This window comes from Muntiacus reevesi, chromosome 18 (genome assembly GCF_963930625.1).
Source record: "Muntiacus reevesi chromosome 18, mMunRee1.1, whole genome shotgun sequence".
Lineage (NCBI taxonomy): Eukaryota > Metazoa > Chordata > Mammalia > Artiodactyla > Cervidae > Muntiacus > Muntiacus reevesi.
The window spans coordinates 46,578,076-46,590,718 of record NC_089266.1 but is presented as its reverse complement, the minus strand read 5'-3'; positions in this window follow the sequence as shown (position 1 = coordinate 46,590,718).

Sequence of the window (12,643 nt, the reverse complement as noted above, 5' to 3'; positions counted from 1 at the left end):
CACTCAAGTCAATTTCCAGTTTGTTAGAGGGTCTCAGGGAAAAATGTGTTGTTCTCTCAAAATTCCTCCAGTAACTTCCTGCTTCCACTCTTTCTCTAATAAATATGACATCACTTTGTGAGTATAGCTTTGCTTTACTGACCCCTGACAGTTTATTCTAAGTATAGTTTATTAGGTTTTACCTTGCTCTTTGGTGTGTATGACCAGCAACTTACACACACACTGTTCTAATAGCTCTGGCAGCTCTCTGACTGGATGATTAGATGGAACAAGTCTCATCTGGAAAGGTTGGGATTGTTGGCACTAACGTTGGGAAATATTTTTTTTTTTTTGCTTTGAATATAGCTATTCTATATCAGTATTATTGCAATCTCTTTCTTCTTCAAAATACTAGAATTAATATATTACAGTTTTTATTATTTTAGTTAATGTCTATCCATGGATGCAAGTTGATGAGATTAAAATATGGCAGGTGCATTAATGGAACGTTGGCCTATTAGTGCATTTAGGGCAAAGTTCATTTAACCATTTGATGCCTTACTTAAAAGCGTGTAGTCTTATAGTCTGTTTTTCTCCCCCAGTTAATGTGTTGTCAGTATCTTTCCAAGTCAATAGCTACACTTTTGAAATTTATGCGTTCATTCATCCATTCACTTCGTTTTAGCTGTTTCTGAGTATTCCAGTGTATGTCTATACTATAATGTATTTATACATCGATGGACCTCTTGATTATTTCTAATTTTACATCAGGGCTTCCCTGGTGGCTCAGTGGTAAAGAATCCTGCCTGCAATGAAGGAGACAAAGGTTCGATCCCTGGATCCTAAAGATTCCCTGGAGGAGGAAATGGCAACCACCTCCAGTGTTCTTGCCTGGGAAATCCCATGGACTGAGGGACCTGGTGGTCTAGAGTCCATGGGGTTGCAAAAGATCTGGACACGACTTAGTGACTAAACAACAGCAGCAATTTTATATCATTTAAACATCATAGCATTGAATTTTTGTGTACATGTCTCCTTGGACACACATGTGAGAGTGTTTCTAGAGATTATACCTAGAAATGGAGCTGGAGTTTAGAGCTCTTCATCTTTATATTTACTAAGTGGTTATACCAGTTTACATTCTCCCCTGTTTAGTTCCATATCTCTACAACCTTGCCAAGTCTTGTTATTTTTAGACCTCAAATTTTTGCCAATCTGAAGAATATAAAATTATATCCCCTCGTAACAGCAATTGCCTTGATTACTAGTGAAATTGAACATATTTTCATGAATATTTTGACCATTTTCTGTTCTGTAACATTATCTATTCATATTGTTGCCCATTTTATTTTTTTGGATTTGTTTTTCTGGTATTTGATTATCTGTCTATCTATATTTCACAATATTTTCTCCCAGATTTAAACTTCTTCACTTTTGAAAAGTATACAAAAGAATTTGGTATACATGCTTTTATATATACTGAAATTTATCATTTTTTCTTTTTAGTTTATATTTTTTGTGCTTCTACAAAAAATTCTTTACTGCTTCAATAATGTTTTCTTATATTTCTTCAGTTTTTAAAGTTTAATCACATTTAGGCTATTAATTCATCTGGAATTTATCTTTGTATTCTGTTGTATATGTTTTGGATCCATTTCTTCCCCGCCCCCCATATTGTTAACCAAGTGTTCTTATACCTGCTGATTTGTGACTGTATACCAGTGTCCTTTGCATTCCATTTGACTGAATTATCTTTACTTGAATTTTTGTTTTTCATTTAAATATGTTGTTCCATTGGTCTAATAGTTGTTATTACGTCAATACCACATTGTTTTAATTCTTAAAACTTAAGTCTTGATGTGTGGTAGGGTGAGTTTACCAGTCCCTTCTTTGTTTTCTGCAAAATTGTTTTGGCTATTCCTAGATCTGTTTTCCTTCTTTTAGGATCAGCCTGTTATATGTTGTATGTTTTCATTAGAATTTTAGAATTTTAATGACTTTATAGTTTATATCAGGTAGAAATATATGTATTCTTCCCACTCATAAATATATCACTTTGTATCTTACTACTTCATTTGTTTTTTTAATTTTAGTAAACGTTTTCAATGAAACTCTAAGTGTTTCCTATAAAAATGCATTACATCTTTGGTTAAATTTATTCCTATGTATTTTTACAAGCTATTGTAAATACCACCTTTTATAAAAATTGTGTTTTTAATTGTACATTGCTGTACTATGGTCCTTCTGTGGGCTTTAATATATTGGCTTTTGTATTTCATAACCTTGCTGAACTGTCTTACTAGTGCAATAGTTTGTCTATAGTTTATTTTGGATTATCTGAGTTGATCATAACAGGTTAGTTCTTTTTTCTTTTCCACTTCTTGTATTATCTCTACTCTTTTCCTGTTTTATTGAGCTGCCTAAGACCTTTGTATAATATTGAATAGAGGTAGTGATGGCAATTATGTGTATTCTGTTCTTGCATTTAAAGGGGATGTTTCTAGTATTTTACTGTTTTTTGTTCATTTTGTTTTTGCTGTGAAATCTTGGCAGGTAGTCAGCTGTGTAAAGTTAAGACTATTCCTTTGTATTTCTGTTTTGATAAGAGGTTTTTTTAAAAATGTTGTGATTGTTGAGTTTTATCGAATGATTTTCTTCATGCTTTGAGTTGTTTTCTTCAATAAATTTTCTTTCTTTCTTTTTTTTTTTTTTTTGATAGATAAGTGATTTATTAGAATAGGACACTTGTGAGGCTTACAAGTGGGCAGGTGAGAAATGCCACACCCCAAGAACTCACTGGGCTACAGTTTTTTATAATCAAAGGAAAAGTGGGGAGGGGGAGAAGAACTTGTTTGTCTTTCTTGAGTAGATGTCATGGTTCCATCATCAGTTCCTTCTCCAGGTTGAGCAGGGGAGTTTTCTTGTTCTTACATTGTCTAACTGGGTCCACACATCACTGCTTTTCATGCGTGCAGAGAACATGTCCTATGGATGATGAACTTACTGAGGTCACAGGGCAGATGTGGGTCTCACGCCGCCATTGTTTTATATTTTGGGGCATGTCCTATGCTTCTGTTGCATGGTTTGGTTGCTAAGCAAGGCTGCTTGTTTAATAAGTCTCCTAATGTTAAACTATTCTTGTATTCCTGAGATAAATCCTTTTTGATTGTGATATTTGATCATGTTTGTTGAGTCTAAGATGCAGATTTTTTACATTTTAACATTTCTGTAATTAGAATATGTTTTACAGTCAGTGGCATCTTCTAATTCCTCTTGCTTGAACTTGGTTACCAATTCAGTTCAATTGGTCAGTTGTGTCCGACTCTTTGCGACCTCATGAACTGCAGCACTCCTGGCTTCTCGGTCCATCACTGACTCCCAGAGCTTGCTCAAACTCACGCCCACCGAGTTGGTCATACTTTGAGTAGTTTTAGTTAACAACCATTTGAGGAAGGAATAGGAGTCTTAATTGTTGCCTGAAAACTTTCTGTTGTTAACTTCTGGTAAAGAAAATTTCAGCAGCAAAACTTTCTGAATATGCATCAGGGGCTTAGAAGAAAATGCAGAAGCTATTTTATGAAATATTACATACCACCCGCTCTTGATGGCAAGAATAAATATGAAAGCCTTTGAGTTGAAAAGTGATTTAGAAGAGCTGGACTCCAATATGAAGATCTTAACGTTATTTATCTTGCTTATATTTTCCTCATTATGAATGTATAAGAGTGATAGATAATAAAAGTAAGTGTAAATAAGTCTAAAAAGCTCTTTCAGTGAGCATAAAATAAAATCTGGGTGATAAGAAAGCATTATGTTATGGTTGAAGTGACGGGATTTTTCTTTCTTAGTATAAAAGTAATGGTATATCTTAGAATCAGTGACATTTCTGATGTGGTGAAATATAGTATTAACGTTTTATATATTGCTGGTCTTGATACTAATATTTATTTAGGTTTTTGTATGTATTCATAAGCAAGATTGGTCTATAATTTTACTTGCTCACTATACTTGTCCAATTTTGGTATCAGTGACATACTAGCCTCATAAAATGAAATGGAGAATTATTCTTCTTTTTCTTTTCTTTGAAACAGTCTGAGTCAGTAAGACGGAGGGTTATCTCTTTCTTGACAGCTTGGTCTTCGCCCAGTAGTTTTTAAATGGAAGGGATAGATTTTTGAGTCCTGATAAAATTTTCTTCATTGCTTTAGGTCTTGAGTTTTCTATTTCCTTGTGAGTCTGTTTTCATAATTTATATTTTAAAAGAAATCTTCTATAAAACGATGCTTTTACCCTTTGTGTATTACTCTAGAGATGGTGCCTCTCTTTGGTGTGGTGGGGCTGGTCGGTTGGGGTTGAGAGAGGGTAAGATTTTTCTAGTGTCTCTTTACTTTATTTTTAATAAAATATTAATTGAAGTATAGTTGATTTTTAAAATTGTTTATTTTAATTGAAGTACTTTGTTTTGAGAAGAATGTCTCTAAAAACAGCCTATAGCTAGATTTTTATTATTTTAATCAGTTGTCTGACATTTCTTTTAACTGGCAGGTTTAGTTAATATTTTATGATTACTGATGTACTGAATTTACTTCTACCATACAATTTTAATACTTTCTGTTTGTCCTTTTTAATGCTTTTTCTCCTTTACTACCTTCTATTGGATTGACCAGATTTTTAAATTTAGTTTATTAATCCTTTTTTCCCTCTGCTAGTTTGGAAATGGTATATCTTATTTATTACTTTAAAAATTTTAACTTGTTAATATAGTTAATAACTCTCTGCTCCCCCCAACAATACAAAATCTTTAAAACATTTTAAATATAGTCTTCCCCTCTTGTTTACCATGTGTTCTTATTCAATATTTTAGTTTCATTTTGTCTTTTATTTATTTTTGTTGTTGTTGTTGTTTTTCATTTTGTCTTTTAAATCCCCTGTATTAGTCATAATAATAATTAGTATTGTTTTATACAACAATAAAGCAGTTTCTGTTTATATTTTCCATTTGTTTTAAATTCATTTCTTTGTTTACCATTCTTCCTTGCAACTGTACCTTCCAGCTGGGTTCACTTTCTTTCTTTCTGATGTATATCTTAGTCTTTGTGCAAATCTGCTAGTAATACTTTCAGTTTTTCTTCCCTCTAAATGTCTTAATTGCTTTCAGCTATTGAGTAGTAATTTATTTATGTATTTGACTTTGTGGGTCTTTGTTGAGGCATGCAGGGCTTCTCTCTAGTTGTGGTCTACAGGCTTCTCATTGCGGTGTCTTCTCTTGTTGCAGAGCACACGTTCTAGGCTCGCAGGCCTCAGTAGTTTCAGCACAAGGGCTCAGTAGTTGTCACCCAAGGACTTTAGAGCTTGGGCTCAGTACTAGTGGCACATGGGCTTAGTTGTTCTAGGGTGTGTGGAATCTCCCAGACCAGAGATCGAACCTGTGTCCCTGTATTGGCAGGCGGATTCTTACCCACTGTCCCAGGAGGGGAGTCCAGCTTCTGCCTTTTGATTATTGTGAATAATGCTTCTATAAACACGTGTATGTAAGTATCTGTGTCCTTATTTTCATCTTTTTGATGTATACCTAGAAGTGAAAATTTTAGATCATTTGATAATCTGTGTTTAATTTTTTGAGGAACTACCATCTATTTTCCTTTTTTTTCAAAATTATTAATTGAAGTAGAGTTGATTTTTTTTTAAAAACAGTCTACAACAGTTTTAATTTTTCTACATCCTCCCCAACACTTACCATTTTTTGTTTGATTTTAAAAAATAGTAACCATCCTAATGAATATGAAGACTTCCCAGGTGGCACTAGTGATAAAGACTCTGCCTGTGAATGCAGGAGGTAAAAGAGATGCGGGTTCAATCCCTGAGTTGAGAAGATTGCTCGGAGGAGGAAAATGGCAACCCACTCCAGTATTCGTGCTTGAAAAATTCCATAGGCAAGAGGAGCCTGGTGGGCTGTGGTCCATGGGCTCTCAAAGAGTCAAACATGACCGAGCGACTGAGCACACACGATGAGTATGACTTGGTCTCTCATAATAAGCCATGTAGCTTTAAATATGCTGCGTTTTATATGGCATTTTTCTGTGTCTGTGAATTGAGGGTGAGGTGGAGGGTTGTCCCCATTGGCTAAATCTGCTTTGTGTTACAACTGCCAGGCCTAGCTATTTTTAATGCAGATTGTTTAACTAATTTTCTCTTTTGGAGAGTAGCCAACTTTTGAGTACATAAAAAATTCATAACACTTCCATTAAAAATAAAAAAGACTTTATCCTAAGTTTGTTTCATAAATCTCTGACTTTCACTTAAAGAATCATGAGCCAAGAACTGTTATCCCCCTGCCTGCCATTCTCCCACTAACAGTTTGTTTCCTACCTATATATTTTTTTACTGTCCCTTCCATGACAATAACTGTTTCTTTGAGATCACTTTATTGGTGCCATCACTGTTGCTTTATGTTTTGATCCTGTCTGATAGTCATACATTACTGCCCTCCTACAATACCACTGTCATCCCAAGGTTTTGGCTTTTGAACATAATTCAGCTTAATATCGTCAAGTATTAAGGCCTTGTAACAATCCATTCACTTTTCCTTTACAGCTGCCCATATAATTGTCAACGAGATCTAGGGGAACAAGGGTATAATCATTAGGAACATCCCCAGTGATTCTGTAAATAGCTGTGCTTTCCTTATCCTATTCTAGATTGAGGTCTTTAAGCTTACCAACCTGGAAACCAAGTGTCTCATGAATTAGATGTAATCTTCAATCATACTTTGCCTGGTCAGATGTTTAGGCTGCATAGGAAAGGGACTGAGATGGGAAACTGGAAGATCAGTGTTGTGTTTAGAAAATCACTGATTTAGTGCTTTAGTGAAAAACAAACATATGCTCCTAAGCTATTTATACAGGTTGCCTTGCAACATGAACTTGATTGGATTCTTAACTATGCTGCTCTTTAGTTATTTCATGAATATTAGCCTTTCTTTAAAAAGGAGACTCTGGAACCTGAATTGGAGCCTTTACTGTGGGGCATTTTGTTAGAGGACAGGGAGGGAAGGGAAGTACCAGGGTGCTGGTATTTTGTAGAGCCCGCAGATGGTCAGAATTGTTTTCTCATGACCTGACTTGCCACCTTCTCCATGCTCAGCAGAGTCCTTGACAGTACAGAACTGAGCTGATGACAAATCACAATGAACAATGACCGCAGTCTCCTTCCTTCTGGGACTTTCTCAACATTTCTCAGTTGCTAAGTCCAAGAGTCAGCTGGCATAGCCCTGTGTCTACTCATTGCCTGGGCCAGGATGGAGCCAAGTGTCTTGTTGGACAAATAGCCTGTGGGCCTGAATCTGGCTCCTCTCCATACCTTGGAGATAAATCTTGATGTGAGGTTGAGGAACAGGTTTGGGCCATATGCTTGCCTGGTAGGTGCTTTACAAAAGCTCAGGATGCGTAAAGTAAGGCTTTAAAAGCAGTGAGCTTCAGAGGATCTTTCCCATTCTCCCTTCTATCTCCCTGGAGCTGCGTGCAAGAGCCCGTTTGCTGTGCTGTGTTTGTTAGTGACAGTGCTGTTGACCTCTGGGAGGCACTGTTTATTGTGTTGTTGTTCTATCCACTGTGGAATGTCTCACATTCTTGGCGCCTGGGCACTCATGGCTGGTATACTCCCATTCCTTGTGACAGCCAAGAATGCCCGTGCGTTTCCAGAGGTCCTCTGGAAGATGGTCCCACTGAAGAAGCTTGGATTGTATGTGATCTGCTCACTTGTGTATCGTTGCTTGTATGCCTTGTCTTCACTAAACTGCAGCCTCAGTTAGTGCTCTTTCTACCTCACCCCCAGTCCCAGTTAGAGGATGTGACGGGCTATCCTGTGGGGAGGACAGTGTTAGAAACCCCCAGGCCATGGTGTTGTCTTTGTGAAGTGGGTTTGTGCTGGCAGTTAAGTTTGCTGGCTTGGGAGACAAAGTGCATGGGATCTTACTCCATCTCTGCTGCCTATCTGCTGTGTGACCTGGGGCCAGTTACCCACCCTCAGTTTTTCCATCTTTAAAAGGGGGATAATATTGTTCCTATCTTACAGGACTGTTGCAGGGATAAGTTTGTGCAAATTGCTTCACAGACTGTTTGATTCATACTTTGTGCTTAACAACTGCTTAGCCATTATTTTTTTATGACCATCAATGATATGCATCAGAGAAGGCTTAGGGGTACAGTCTGTGACACACACAGAGTAAAATCGACTAGTGTGGGATAATCCTGCAAGCGCCTGGCTGTAGCCAGTAGAACTCAGCAAGTGGTCAGCATCGCTTTGTCTGTAGGAGCAGGATCACGCTGCCTGGAGGCAGGTCGGATGCCTGACCACGTGCCAAAGCGGGTGCCAAATGAGTGTTTACTCTCCTATTTCCCCTTGGGCACACCTGAATCTCTACCCCAGACTCTGACTGATGAAACTTGAGCAGCTCTGGGCAAGGGGGTAGGAGACTAATGTTGCTGAAAGACCACAGGCCTGTAAATCCATTTTCCCCTACAGTGCTGGGAAAGTATTTCTCCCCAAACACTGTACAACATGAACTGAGAGGTCTTTTTCTGTCAATCCAGATGGAATGTTCCAGAGACACAGGCTTGTACTTTCCACTTTGATGTGGGTAAGCTAAAGGAGTGTGAATTCATGGCACCAAGAACGTTATGATACTCAACCCTCCTGGCCTCCTGAGGCTAAAATTCCAACATTAGCTTGAATTCTTTTGTATTAAGCATTATCTGCTTTCTGGGTTTTTGTTATAAACACGAATGTGTAGACAAGAGTTAACACGGCAGGCCTGACGCCTGTCCTTTGAAAGGCCTCCTTGATAGGTTCTTGGTTGGCATCTGGTGCCTTGGATTTGAGGAGTATCCACTGCCCTAACTGATAAGAGAGGCTCACTGTGCCTTAACTGTCAGCTAGATGGCTTAACATTTGCCTTCCTCTGGGAATCCGGAGCTTGGGTACGTGTCAGGCACCAGGCTCCCATATGACCAGACTCTAATAGAAACCCTGGATACCGAGTCCCTGATGAGCTTTCCTGGTTGGCGGCATTTCACAGGTGTTGTCACTGTTTCTTGCTGCGAGAATTAAGAGTGTTCTGTCTGACTTGACTGAGAGGGTCCTTGAAAACTTGCACTTGGCTTCCTCTGGACTTGATCCCATACGCCGTTTCCTTTGCTGAGGTTGCTTTGTGTCCTGTTTCTGTAATAAATTGTAGCTGTGAGTATGACTGTGCTGAGCCCTTTGAATTTTTCTAGTGAATTGTTGAACCTGGGTGAGCGCGGTCTTGGGGATCTCCAACACAGCAATATTCCTGATATCTAAGAAAATTGCAGAAGAATATCTGAGCAAAAGTCCTCAATAAAATATTAGCAAGCCAAATCCAACATCACATAAAAAAGATTATACACTATGACCAACTGGGTTTATCCTAGGCATGAAAGGTTGTTTTGATATCCTCATATCAATGAATATACTAATCCATATTAGTAGGATAAGGACAAAACCCACAGTCACCTCAACATGCACACCAAAGATCATTTACAAAATACATGATACAGTTCAGTAAAATTAGAGTGGAAGGGAAGTTCCTTAACCTGATAAAAGGCACATGTTAAAAAAAACCCACAGGAAACAATATAGTTAATGGTGAAAGCCTGAATGCTTCCCACCTAACATCAGGAACACAGCTAAGCAAGGATGTCCATTCTCACCTCACTGATTCATCATATCACTAAGGTTTAGCTAGTGTGTGTAGACGAGAAAAGGAAATAAAAGGCATCCAGATTGCAAAGGAAGAAGTAGAACTATGTTTATTCACAGACACCATTATCTGGCATCTAGAAAATTCTAAGGAATTAATATACACAAGTTGTAACTTAGAGCACATTGTCAAGTCTGCACAAGAATAAGTTTAGGGGACTTCTTCCCAGGAGTCCTGAAAAGGCCTGACAACTTGGGTCTTGGAGGTGGACGAGATGTTACATGGGAGGTAAGAAATCCGTCTGCCGTCCAGTATAGAGTTAATTGATCTACTAGAGTACGTAAATGGGGAGGAAGACAGCCTGCTCTGATGGGCATCCTTAAGACCAGAGCAGGGGATGTAGGGGTTGTTGGCTGTTTAGAACTCTCCTGTGGACTTCCTTGGTGGTCCAGTGGTTAAGAATTCACCTGTTCAATGCAGGTGACATGGGTTCAATCCCTGGTTCAGGAAGATTCCACATGCCACAGAGCAGCTAAGCCTGTGTACCACACCTGTCAAGCTCATGCTCTGCAACAAAAGAAGCCCCTGCAATGAGAAGCCCCTGCACCACACCTGGAGAGTGGCCCCTGCTCTCCACAACTAGAGAAAAGCCTGTGTACAGCAGAGAAGAACCAGCACAACCAAATAAATAATTTAAAAAACCCCTCTCTACTGTATTGCTTGTGCCTTCTCGTGAATTAGAGTGAACAGGCTCTTACCAAAGGGATGGGAGAATTGTGACATTTGGAACCACGCAAATTCAAGTCTGAAAGCTGCTTCTTTCCCTTGCTTAGCTGTGGGATTTGGAGCAAACTGCCATCTTCAGTTCCCATGTGGGATGATGGTAATGACTACTGTATCTGTTAAGACATGCACTTGACTTCCAACAACTGAAATAAGTAACTTTAGCCATGTAGAAGTTTATGTCTTGAAAACAGGGAGCTCAGGGCTTGAATAGTGGTTCCTTAGTATCCTCTAAGGAATGTTCATTGGTAGGTGTTCATTGGTAGGACTTGTTCATTGGTAGGATTCTAAGGGTGTTCATTGGTAGGACTGATGTTGAAGCTGAAACTCCAATACTTTGGCCACCTGATGTGAAGAGCTGATTCATTTGAAAAGACCCTGATGCTGGGAAAGATTGAGGGCAGGAGGAGAAGGGGACAACAGAGGATGAGATGGTTGGATGGCATCACCGACACAATGGACCTGGGTTTGGGTGGACTCCAGGAGTTGGTGATGGACAGAGAGGTCTGGCGTGCTGTGGTTCATGGGGTCACAAAGAGTTGGATACAACTGAGCGACTCAACTGAACTGAGTATCCAGTGGGATCCAGGCCCCTAATCTTTTTTACTCCACGATTGTGTGCATGTGATTTCCTTTTTTTTTTTTTTTTTTTGTGATTTCCATATTTAAACTTGCCTTTATGATCTGTGATGTCTGTCAGGACTTCAACTATCATAACCAGTTCGGAGCAGGAAACAGAAGAAAAAGGAGAAAGCATGCAAAGAGCCCACCTCTTGAGTCTGTCATTGTTTTGTGGAGCCTTTCCAGAAGTCCCCCCAGCGGTTTCCTCTATAGTTTGTTAGCCACAGCTTAGTCTTATGGCTACACCTAGTTGGAATAAAACTTTGAAATGTTGTGTTTAGTTAGGCACGTGGGCACTCTAGATAAGACCAGGGTTCTCATGATGAGAGGTAGGGAAGCATGAATGACTCTGGTAGGCAAGGCGGTCCCAGCCACATCTTCCCCTGCTGAGCTGATGGAGGGCTCAGTGGTGTCACCCCTGAAAGTACCAAGCACAGAGGCAAGCTCATGAGTGTTCTTTCCTTCCTTCCCCCTGGCTCTAGAGTGCTTTAGCCAGGAGTAAGATGGATGTCCTTTATTCACAGAGAGGGGCTGAGCATAGAGTGTAGGAGACAGGGTCACTAACTAAGGGATCCTCCCAGAGGCACTGTCTTTCCCTCATCTGAATGCTTGGTCCAGTGCCTGCCACTTCATAATGTTGGTAAACGCTTTTTGGATGAATGAGAGCGTGGGATTTGGAGTCAGGCAAACCTTGTATTTGAATTTGGCTTTACCACTTCCTGGTTAAGCTTACTTAACTTCTTGTGTCTTAAGTGTCCTTATCTATAAATTGGGGAGGATGACAGTACCTACTTCATAGTCATTTTGGGTCAAATATGAAAGCACTTTGTTAAATTCCCAAGCACTGAATGGGTAGCCTCACCATTGACTTTTATGGGGAGGAAGTAGTATGAGAGGCAGAATTTGTCCCCTGAGGTTCCCTCCTCCTGGCTCAGCCTGCTTCTCTTCACGCCATCTTTGTTCTGTTTCTGCAGAGCTAATGAGGGTGGACTCTGAAGCCAGCTTGCCTGGGTTGAGTCTCGGCTCTCTCACTCGACAGGTTGACTCTAAGTGAACTGCTCTGTGCCTCAGTTTCCTCATCTATAAAATGGGAATCATAAAATAGCACCTAATTGGATTGTTTGGAAGGCTAAAAGACTGAAGTTTTAAGAAGAGAGTGCCTGACACATGGTGTTAGCTGAGGCTATTATTATTTGGCATTTTCTTTCTCTCAGCCTACTTTGTCTACTTTTTTAAAAAGTGCTTTTTATTTTTTCCCTTCCCCATTGAAATTCACATCCCCTGTCTCTCATGAATGATGAAGCACCTCTTCCTCAGTCCTTGCAGCCGTCCAGTTAGCTCTCCCTCACCATTCCGCTTCTCTTTGGTGATGCCCCAGTGGATGACAAATAGTTTGCCACCTCCTTGTCCCCGCAGAATCTTAAGCAGCTGCAGAGGATGAGCTTGGGAGTGGGAGGGCATTGCTGTGGCCGGACTGGGAGGAAGACTCCTGCCAAGGAGGGGCTCCTGTATCCCCTGCCCCCGCCCATCATCACAGTG